The 12,076-nt window shown below is 42.7% G+C and overlaps 1 protein-coding gene across 5 annotated transcripts in view; it reads right to left on the bottom strand.

Annotated features, from left to right (window-relative positions):
- The window catches only part of sgk1 (serum/glucocorticoid regulated kinase 1), a 94,531-nt gene that overhangs the window by 66,542 nt on the left and 15,913 nt on the right, over positions 1-12,076 (bottom strand). The gene's annotated exons all lie outside the window — the stretch shown is intronic.

Raw genomic sequence — 12,076 nt, forward strand, 5'->3', positions numbered from 1 at the left:
CGTTTCTGAGGACAGTTATACAACCTAGGGTGGAGAGAGAGAGAGAGAGAGAGAGAGAGAGCGAGTGAAAGATGGGGGGTGGAGAGAGAGAGAGAGAGAGAGAGAGAGAGAGAGAGAGAGAGAGAGAGAGAGAGAGAGAAAGATGGGGGGTAGAGAGAGAGAGAGAGAGAGAGAGAGAGAGAGAGAGAGAGAGAGAGAGAGACAGAGACAGAGAGAGAGCGAGTGAAAGATGGGGGGTGGAGAGAGAGAGCGAGAGAGAGAGAGATGGGCGAGATAGGGGGGTAGAGAGAGAGCGAGTGAGAGAGAGAGAGAGATGAGAGAGAATGAGAGCTAGAGAGAGAATGGAGAGCTAGCCTACATCATAAATTCAGCACTTGGCTTCAGGAAGAAAGGAACAGACAGATTGCTAAATCAACGCGGCTTATTAAACATGTTAAACACATTATCCCTGAGAGATGTCCTGATGTAATTAAACACATTATCCCTGAGAGATGTCCTGATGTAATTAAACACATTATCCCTGAGAGATGTCCTGATGTAATTAAACACATTATCCCTGAGAGATGTCGAGATGTAATTAAACATGTTAAACACATTATCCCTGAGAGATGTCTAGATGTAATTAAACATGTTAAACACATTATCCCTGAGATATGTCTAGAGGTAATTAAATACATTATCCCTGAGAGATGTCTAGATATAATTAAACACATTAGTCCTGAGAGATGTCTAGATGTAATTAAACACATTATCCCTGAGACATGTCTAGATGTAATTAAACACATTATTCCTGAGAGATGTCTAGATGTAATTAAACACATTATTCCTGAGAGATGTCCTGATGTAATTAAACACATTATCCCTGAGAGATGTCCTGATGTGATTAAACACATTATCCCTGAGTGATGTATTGATGTAATTAAACACATTATCCCTGAAAGATATCTAGATGTAATTAAACACATTATCCCTGAGAGATGTCTAGATGAAATTAAACACATTATCCCTGAGAGATGTCTAGGTGTAATTAAACACATTACCCCTGAGAGGTCTAGATGTAATTAAACACATTATCCCTGAAAGATATCTAGATGTAATTAAACACATTATCCCTGAGAGATGTCCTGATGTGATTAAACACATTATCCCTGAGAGATGTCTAGATGTAATTAAACATGTTACCCCTGAGAGATGTCCTGATGTAATTAAACATTAACACATTATCCCTGATCATTAGCCCTGGTCGAAAGTAGTGCACTATATAGGGAATAGGGTGCAATTCAGGATGTATCCAGCGTCTGAACGATACCATTTATTGTAAGGCAGAGAGTACACAGAGATTGTAAAGCAGTTTGTCCACCAGGTGAAAAGTCACCGTGTTCCTTCTTAGAACATCTAAGCAGGTATGAATACCAAATGGTCAGCTATTCCCTATATAGTGGACAACTTTACAGATTGAATAGGGAAAGAAGGGGGGTACCTAGTCAGCTGTCCAAATAAATGTATTCAATTGAAATGTGTCTTCTGCATTTAACCCATCCCCTCTGAATCAGAGAGGTGCGAGGGGGCTGTCTTAATCGACATCCACGACTTCGGTGCCCGGGGAACAGTGGGTTAACTGCCTTGTTCAGGGGAACAGTGGGTTAACTGCCTTGTTCAGGGGGCAGAACGACAGATGTTTACCTTGTCAGCTCGGGGTTTTGATCCAGCAACCTTTTGGTTACTGGCCCAACGCTCTAACCACTAGGAGTCCCATTTGTGACACGACTCAAGTCCCTGAATAGAACTCTGACTCTGAACTCTGAACACTAACTCTATCCAGCCCTGCCAAGACCATCAGTGGAACTGGATAAGGAGACGGACACACACGGACACACAGAGAGAGAGAGAGACAGAGACTAACACGGTCATTAGAAGCTGGCACTGGACCATGCATAAAGCTGGCATGGTGCCAGCATGTTACCAGCATCTAGCCGGCTCCACAACAGGTCATTATACTAAGCACACATAACTCTGAAGGGAGAGAGGGGTTCTGGGATCTGGAGTTCTGGTTCATTATACTAAGCACACATAACTCTGAAGGGAGAGAGGGGTTCTGGGATCTGGAGTTCTGGTTCATTATACTAAGCACACATAACTCTGAAGGGAGAGAGGGGTTCTGGGATTTGGAGTTCTGGTTCCGGAAGCTCCTGTAGTTTGATAATGAGAGAGAGAGACTATCTGACCACTGTGACTGATAGAAAACTGAGGAAAACATTGACTAGGTACAGACTCAGTGAGCACAGTCTGGCTATAGAGACCGGTCGTCACAGACAAACCTGGCTGCCCAGAGAGGACAGGCTGTGCTCACTCTGCTCCAGGGGAGAGGTAGAGACAGAGGTGCATTTCCTACTACACTGTGACAAATACTCAGACCTAAGAGCATATTTCTTTCCCAAAATTATAATTCAATACAAAGAATTTGAAACTATAAAATATGAAGAAAAATTCAAATATTTATTGGGTGAAAAGCCAAAATGTGCAGTTTTGGCAGCCAAATATGTGTCCTCCTGCCACAGCCTGAGGGACAGCCAGTGAAAAATGCAAAGTAATGTTGATAATATTTCCCATTTAGCTTAGTTTTGTTTTGTCTTTCGTACCAGGTCATGTGTCTTCTCAGTCATGTTGACACTGGTCTACTACTGTTGCTTTAATGTATTGTTGTTCTGATTAATATTGTTGTTGTAGCTGTTATTAATGGTAATCCCATGTCCACTACTATTATTATTGCTGTTAGTCCCACCATTTACTTATATATAAATATATATATATTTTGTGTATATATATACATATATATTTTATTTAAATTTTTCGATATGTATACTTTGACAATGTAAGTAATAATAACTTGCCATGTCAATAAAGTCAATTGAATTGAATTGAATTGAATTCTGAATTCTGCAGAATTCTGCAAAACATATCCTCTGTGTACAATGTAAAACACCAAATAATGCATGCAGAGCAGAATTAGGCTGATACCAGCTGATGATCAAAATCCAGAAAAGAGACGTTAAATTCTACAACCACCTAAAAGGAAGTGATTCCCAAACCTTCCATAACAAAGCCATCACCTACAGAGAGATGAACCTGGAGAAGAGTCCCCTAAGCAAGCTGGGTGAAGCTGGGCTGTTGGGTGAAATACCACAGTGTTCCATCACAGCAACACGATTTGTGACCTGTTGTCACAAGAAAAGGGCAACCAGTGAAGAACAAACACCATTGTAAATACAATCTATATTTATGTTTATTTATTTTCCCTTTTGTACTTGAACTATGTGCACATCGTTACAACACTGTATATAGCCGTTATATGATATTTGAAATATCTTTATTAATTTGGAACTTTTGTGAGTGCAAAGTTTGCTGTTAATTGTATATTGTTTATTATCTAATGTAAACATATGTTTCCCATGCCAATAAAGCCCCTTATTAAATTGAAATTAAAATTTAATTGAGAGAGAGAGAGACAGAGAGAGACAGAGAGAGAGAGAGAGAGAGACAGAGAGAGAGAGACAGAGAGAGACAGAGAGAGAGAGAGAGAGAGAGGGAGAGACAGAGAGAGAGAGAGAGAGAGAGAGAGAGACAGAGGGAGAGAGAGAGAGAGAGAGAGAGAGAGAGAGAGAGAGAGAGAGAGAGAGAGAGAGAGAGAGAGAGAGAGAGAGAGAGAGAGAGAGAGAGAGAGAGAGAGAGAGAGAGAGAGAGAGAGAGAGAAAGAGAGAGAGAGAGAGAGAGAGAGAGACAGAGAGAGAGAGAGAGAGAGAGGGAGAGACAGAGAGAGAGAGAGAGAGAGAGAGAGAGACAGAGGGAGAGAGAGAGAGAGAGAGAGAGAGAGAGAGAGAGATGTTTGTTCTTCTTTCCCTCGTTGTTTCTGGGTCAGTGCACCACAGACAACTCAACTCAAAGACCAAATGGGACCCTAGTCCCTATTTTCACATAAGTCTCTGAACAAAGGAAGTGCATTATAATGGGAATATGGTGCTGTTAGCGATGCGGCCTAAGTGGTTTTTAGGCGACGATGTTTGGGAATGTAAAAATATTAGAAAAGTCAATGATCAACATTTACAGCAAGTCACATTTCCCAGTCCAGTGCCCTGTAGGAGATGTCCAAAACGATGACTGCTAAAAAAGGACAAATTAAACAGCCATTTAGAAGATGGACAGGGTCCAAAGTCCGGGCCCAAGAGCTCCAGTGGTTTGAACCGTAAAGCGATGACCGTATAGTGACTCAGCATAAAATGCATAACATAGACGTTAACCATTAGTCCCATTACTGAGTGTATCCCAAATGGCACAGATGTCGTATCTTAATTTGACCCAATTCTCACAGCAGGAATATAATCCTGCAGCAACAGTGAAATGTGAATTATTATGTGGATTACCTTAACCTTTACCAGCAACATTAACCGTTAACCTTTACCAGCAACATTACCCTTTAACCTTTACCAGCAACATTAACCTTTAACCTTTACCAGCAACATTACCCTTTAACCTTTACCAGCAACATTAACCGTTAACCTTTACCAGCAACATTACCCTTTAACATTTACCAGCAACATTAACCTTTAACCTTTACCAGCAACATTAACCTTTAACCTTTACCAGCAACATTACCCTTTAACCTTTACCAGCAACATTAACCTTTAATCTTTACCAGCAACATTAACCATTAACCTTTACCAGCAACATTACCCTTTAACATTTGCCAGCAACATTAACCTTTAACCTTTACCAGCAACATTACCCTTTAACCTTTACCAGCAACATTACCCTTTAACCCCTACCAGCAACATTACCCTTTAACCTTTACCAGCAACATTAACCTTTAACTTTCACCAGCAACATTAACCTTTAACCTTTACCAGCAACATTAACCTTTAACCTTTACCAGCAACATTACCCTTTAACCTTTACCAGCAACATTAACCTTTAACCTTTACCAGCAACATTAACCTTTAACCTTTACCAGCAACATTAACCTTTAACCTTTACCAGCAACATTACCCTTTAACCTTTACCAGCAACATTAACCTTTAACCTTTACCAGCAACATTAACCGTTAACCTTTACCAGCAACATTACCCTTTAACCTTTACCAGCAACATTAACCTTTAACCTTTACCAGCAACATTACCCTTTAACCTTTACCAGCAACATTAACCGTTAACCTTTACCAGCAACATTACCCTTTAACCTTTACCAGCAACATTAACCTTTAACCTTTACCAGCAACATTACCCTTTAACCTTTACCAGCAACATTAACCGTTAACCTTTACCAGCAACATTACCCTTTAACCTTTACCAGCAACATTACCTTTAGCCTTTACCAGCAACATTAACCGTTAACCTTTACCAGCAACATTAACCTTTAACCTTTACCAGCAACATTACCCTTTAACCTTTACCAGCAACATTACCCTTTAGCCTTTACCAGCAACATTAACCGTTAACCTTTACCAGCAACATTACCCTTTAACCTTTACCAGCAACATTAACCTTTAACCTTTACCAGCAACATGAACCTTTAACCTTTACCAGCAACATTACCCTTTAACCTTTACCAGCAACATTAACCTTTAACCTTTACCAGCAACATTACCCTTTAACCTTTACCAGCAACATTAACCTTTAGCCTTTACCAGCAACATTAACCGTTAACCTTTACCAGCAACATTAACCTTTAACCTTTACCAGCAACATTACCCTTTAACCTTTACCAGCAACATTACCCTTTAGCCTTTACCAGCAACATTAACCGTTAACCTTTACCAGCAACATTACCCTTTAACCTTTACCAGCAACATTAACCTTTAACCTTTACCAGCAACATTACCCTTTAACCTTTACCAGCAACATTACCCTTTAACCTTTACCAGAACATTAACCTTTAACCTTTACCAGCAACATTACCCTTTAGCCTTTACCAGCAACATTAACCGTTAACCTTTACCAGCAACATTACCCTTTAACCTTTACCAGCAACATTACCCTTTAACCTTTACCAGCAACATTAACCTTTAGCCCAATGACTGAGTGACTTAATTTTACCTGTATTTAACCAGATAAGTCAATTGAGAACCAATTCTTATTTACAATAAACCACCTGACCAAGAGGTATTACATTACAACACTGAGCCGGACAAACATTTATAAAACATACTTCAGGTCAAATTCATTAAATATACAACAATAAGAAATATTAACAGTGAGTAAGAGCAGAAAAGGGACACAGCAGACTTAATGACCAGCAGGTACATTAATCAGATAGCAGCTCAGTTAACACGCTTTAGTATTGTCAAAGCTGAGTGGAGCAGGCTGCTGAGAGGAGGAGAGGAGGAGAGGAGAGGAGGAGAGGAGGAGAGGAGAGGAGAGGAGAGGAGGAGAGGAGAGGAGAGGAGAGGAGAGGAGAGGAGAAGAGGAGGAGAGGAGAGGAGAGGAGAGGAGAGGAGAGGAGAGGAGGAGAGGAGAGGAGAGGAGAGGAGGAGAGGAGAGGAGGAGAGGAGGAGAGGAGGAGAGGATGAACTGTTCTGCAGCTATGGAACCCTGACCTGTCCACCGGACGTGCTACCTGTCCCAGACCTGCTGTTTTCAACTCTCTAGAGACCGCAGGAGCGGTAGAGATACTCTGAATGATCGGCTATGAAAAGCCAACTGACATTTACTCCTGAGGTGCTGACTTGCTGCACCCTCGACAACTACTGTGATTATTATTATTTGACCATGCTGGTCATTTATGAACATTTGAACATCTTGGCCATGTTCTGTTATAATCTCTACCCGGCACAGCCAGAAGAGGACTGGCCACCCCTCATAGCCTGGTTACTCTCTAGGTTTCTTCCTAGGTTTTGGCTTTTCTAGGGAGTTTTTCCTAGCCATCGTGCTTCTACACCTGCATTGCTTGCTGTTTGGGGTTTTAGGCTGGGTTTCTGTACAGCACTTTGAGACATCAGCTGATGTAAGAAGGGCTATATAAATACATTTGATTTGATTTGATGAGAGTAGGAGAGGAGAGGAGGAGAGTAGGAGAGGAGGAGCGGAGGAGAGGATGAGAGTAGGAGAGGGGGAGAGGAGGAGAGGAGGAGAGGAGGAGAGGAGGAGAGTAGGAGAGGAGGAGAGGAGGAGAGTAGGAGAGGAGAGGAGGAGAGGAGGAGAGGAGGAGAGGAGGAGAGTAGGAGAGTAGGAGAGGAGGAGAGGAGGAGAGTAGGAGAGTAGGAGAGGAGAGGAGGAGAGGAGGAGAGGAAGAGAGGATGAGAGGATGACAGGATGAGAGGATGACAGGCTGAGAGGATGACAGGATGACGGGATGACGGGATGAGAGGATGACAGGGTGAGAGGATGACAGGATGAGAGGATGACAGGATGAGAGGAGGAGAGGATGAGAGGATGACAGGATGAGAGGATGACAGAAGGAGAGGACGAGAGGATGAGAGGATGACAGGAGGAGAGGATGACAGGATGACAGGATGACAGGCTGAGAGGATGAGAGGATGACAGGCTGAGAGGATGACAGGATGACGGGATGACGGGATGAGAGGATGACAGGATGAGAGGATGACAGGATGAGAGGATGACAGGATGAGAGGAGGAGAGGAGGAGAGGATGAGAGGATGAGAGGATGAGAGGATGACAGGATGAGAGGATGACGGGATGAGAGGATGAGAGGATGAGAGGATGACAGGATGAGAGGATGACAGGAGGAGAGGAGGAGAGGAGGAGAGGGTGACAGGATGAGAGGATGACGGGATGAGAGGATGAGAGGATGAGAGGATGACAGGATGACAGATGTTCTTAGGATCAGAACCTCCAGTATCTAAATGTTGTTTGTAATACCCTGCTTTTGCTTCCTGATTGATTGAGTGCTTGTTCATTCCTTCCCTAAAGAGTTGCCAATCAGAGCGGTTTGAAAGAGGCCTTTGCTTTACGCCAGTTGTTTTGGATCAGCTCAGACATTTCAGTGCTAAACCAGGACCTGTAGTGGTTTCTGCTTCTACATTTCTTTAGTGGAGAATGTTTATTAACCTCTTTGGGCTAGGGGGCAGTATTTTGACGTCCGGATGAAAGCGTGCCCAAAGTAAACTGCCTGTTCCTCAGGCCCAGAAGCTAGGATATGCATATAATGGTAGAAAACACTCTAAAGTTTCTAAAGCTGTTAAAATAATGTATGTGAGTATACCAGAACTGATATGGCAGGCGAAACCCAGAGGACAAACCATCCCAAAAAACAAAATGTTCAGCCTACCACTGTTTTCAATGGCTGTCACTATTATTATAGGGCGAAATCCTCCCAGATTGCAGTTCCTAGGGCTTCCACTAGATGTCAACAGTCTTTAGAAAGAGTTTCAGGCTGGTTTTTGGAAAAATGAGGGAGAATTTGTAGTTTTTCTAAGTGGCTCCCATTTTGGCTGTAGTGTTTCCAAGCGCGTGGAAGAGAACGCGTTCTTTGTTGTTTATCTCCGGTTAAAGACAATAACGATTCTCCGTCTTAAATGTTTTAGTTTATTTGCGTATTAGGGTACCTGAGGTTTGATTATAAACGTTGTTTGACTTGTTTGGAGAAGTTTATTAGTAACGTTTGGGATTCATTTTGTATGCATTTTGATGGAGGGAAACTGGGTGGATTATTGACTGAATGAGCTAAACTGAGTTTTTATGGATATAAAGAAGGACTTTATCGAACAAAAGGACCATTTGTGATGTAACTGGGACCTTTTGGAGTGCCAACAGAAGAAGATCATCAAAGGTAAGGCATTTATTATATCGCTATTTCTTGCTTTCGTGTCGCACCTGCCTAGTTGAAAAATGTTTTTCATGGTTTTGTATGCAGGGCGCTGTCCTCAGATTATTGCATGGTGTGCTTTTTACGTAAAGTTTTTTTGAAATCTGACACAGCGGTTGCATTAAGGAGAAGTGGATCTAAAATTCCATGGATAACAGTTGTATTTTTTAGCAATGTTTATTATGAGTATTTCTCTCTGCAAAATCACCAGATGTTTTGGAACTACTGAACATAACGCGACAATGTAAACTCAGATTTTTGGATATAAATATGAACTTTACCGAACAAAACATACATATATTGTGTAACATGAAGTCCTATGAGTGTCATCTGATGAAGATCATCAAAGGTTAGTGATTAAATGTATCTATATTTTTCAGCTTTTTGTGACTCCTCTCTTTGGCTGGAAAAATGGCTGTGTTTTTCTGTGACTAGGTGCTGACCTAACATAATCGTTTAGTTTGCTTTCGTTGTAAAGCCTTTTTTTGAAATCGGACACTGTGGGTGGATTTACAACAAGTGTATCTTGAAAATGGTGTAAAATACTTGTATGTTTGAGGAATTTTAATAATGGGATTTCTGTTGTTTTGAATTTGGCGCCCTGCAGTTTCACTGGCTGTTGACGAGGTGAGACGCTACCGTCCCACGTACCCTAGAGAAGATAAGAGCGTTCCAGTTCCCTTTACTTGCGACATCTTCCCTCACTCAATCAGAGATGTAGAATGTACTCCCGACAACACCTTCCTCCAATTGGGAGGAGAGAGGAATGACACGTTAGAGACAGATCTATTGTTTCTGGGGGTAAGAGGTGTATAGGGGATGGAGAGAGAGAAAGAGAAAGAGGGAGAGGGAGAGGGAGAGGGAGGGAGGGAGGGAGGGAGGGAGGGAGGGAGGGAGGGAGGGAGGGGGAGAGGGAGAGAGGGATAGAGAGAGAGTACGAGAGAGAGAGACAGAGAGAGAGATAGATCACAGGAGCGAACAAGTCACACCACAATGCCTAGGTAGTGATGACTCATTCTGTCCTCCCCTCTGACTGTGGCAGGCTGTGTGTGTGTGTGTGTGTGTGTGTGTGTGTGTGTGTGTGTGTGTGTGTGTGTGTGTGTGTGTGTGTGTGTGTGTGTGTGTGTGTGTGTGTGTGTGTGTGTGTGTGTGTGTGTGTGTGTGTGTGTGTGTGTGTGTGTGTGTGTGTGTGTGTCCGTGTGCGTGTGTCCGTGTGCGTGTGTCCGTGTGCGTGTGTCCGTGTGCGTGTGTCCGTGTGCGTGTGTCCGTGTGCGTGTGTCCGTGTGCGTGTGTCGTGTGTCCGTGTGCGTGTGTCCGTGTGCGTGTGTCCGTGTGCGTGTGTCCGTGTGCGTGTGTCCGTGTGCGTGTGTCCGTGTGCGTGTGTCCGTGGCCGTGTGCGTGTCCGTGTGCGTGTCCGTGTGCGTGTGTCCGTGGCCGTGTGCGTGTGCGTGTGCGTGAAAGACAGAGAAAGAGAGAGAGAACTAGAGCATTGCAGAACTCTGCAGAAATATCCTCCGTGTACAACATAAAACACCAAATAATACATGCAGAGCAGAATTAGGCCGATACCCGCTAATTATCCAAAACCAGAAAAGAGCTGTTAAATTCTACAACCACCTAAAGGGAAGTGATTCCCAAACCTTCCATAACAAAGCCTTCACCTACAGAGAGATGAACCTGGAGAAGAGTCCCCTAAGCAAGCTGGTCCTGAGGCTCTGTTCTCAAACACAAACAGACCCCACAGAGCCCCAGGAAAGCAACACAATTAGACCCAACCAAATCATGAGGAAACAAAAAAAATATTCCTTGACACATTGGAAGGAATTAACAAAAAACAGAGCAAATTAGGAAAGGAAAGCTTTGACTATGTACAGACTCAGTGAGCATAGCCTTGCTATTGAGAAAGGCCGCCGTAGGCAGACATGGCTCTCAAGAGAAGACAGGCTATGTGCTCACTGCCCACAAAATGAGGTGGAAACTGAGCTGCACTTCCTAACCTCCTGCCAAATGTATGACCATATTAGAGACACATATTTCCCTCAGATTACACAGACCCACAAAGAATTATAAAACAAACCCAATTTTGATAAAGTCCCATATCTACTGGGTGAAATACCACAGTGTGACATCACAGCAACAAGATTTGTGACCTGTTGCCACAAGAAAAGGTCAACCAGTGAAGAACAAACACCATTGTAAATACAACCCATATTTATGTTTATTTATTTTCCCTTTTGTACTTGAACTATTTGCACATCGTTACAACACTGTATATAGACATAATATGACATTTGAAATGTTCCTCTGAAACTTCTCTGAGAGTGTAATGTTTACTGTTCATTTGTTATTGTTTATTGCACATTAATGTATTATCTATTTCACTTGTATCCGATAAAGTCCTTTGATTTGAGATTATTTATTATTTTTTATTTCGCGTTTGGAAAGTTTTCTTCTTTCTGACTATTTCAACATTTTGTTAAAGATTTATTGTAAAACTGATTAAATTGTTTACCTCATCAATCTAGACACAATACCTCATAATGACAAAGCAAAAACAGGTGTGATGCCGCCACCGCCATGCTTCACCGTAGGGATGGTGCCAGGTTTCCCCCAGATGTGACGCTTGGCATTCAGGTCAAAGAGTTCAATCTTGGTTTCATCACACAAGAGAATCTTGTTTCTCATGGTCTGAGAGTTCATTAGGTGCCTTTTGGCAAACTCCAAGCGGGCTGTCATGTTCCTTTTACTGAGGAGTGGCCTCCATCTGGCCACTCTACCATAAAGGCCTGATTGGTGGAGTGCTGCAGAGATGGTTGTCCTTCTGGAAGGTTCTCCACAGAGGAACTCTAGAGCTCTGTCAGAGTTACCATCGGGTTCTTGGTCACCTCCCTGACCAAGGCTCTTCTCCCCCGATTACTCAGTTTGGCCGGGCGGCCAGCTCTAGGAAGAGTCTTGGTGGTTCCAAACTTCTTCCATTTAAGAATGATGGAGGACACTGTGTTCTTGGGGACCTTCAATGCTGCAGACATTTTTTGTTACCCTTCCACAGATATGTGCCTCGACACAATCCTGTCTTGGAGCTCTACGGACAATTCCTTCGACCTCATGGCTTGGTTTTTGCTCTGACATGCACTGTCAACTGTGGGACCTTATATAGACAGGTGTGTGCCTTTCCAAATCATGTCTAATCAATTGAATTTATCACAGGTGGGCTCCAATCAAGTTGTAGAAACATCAAGGATGATCAATGGAAACAGGATGC

This window comes from Salvelinus alpinus, chromosome 8 (genome assembly GCF_045679555.1).
Source record: "Salvelinus alpinus chromosome 8, SLU_Salpinus.1, whole genome shotgun sequence".
Lineage (NCBI taxonomy): Eukaryota > Metazoa > Chordata > Actinopteri > Salmoniformes > Salmonidae > Salvelinus > Salvelinus alpinus.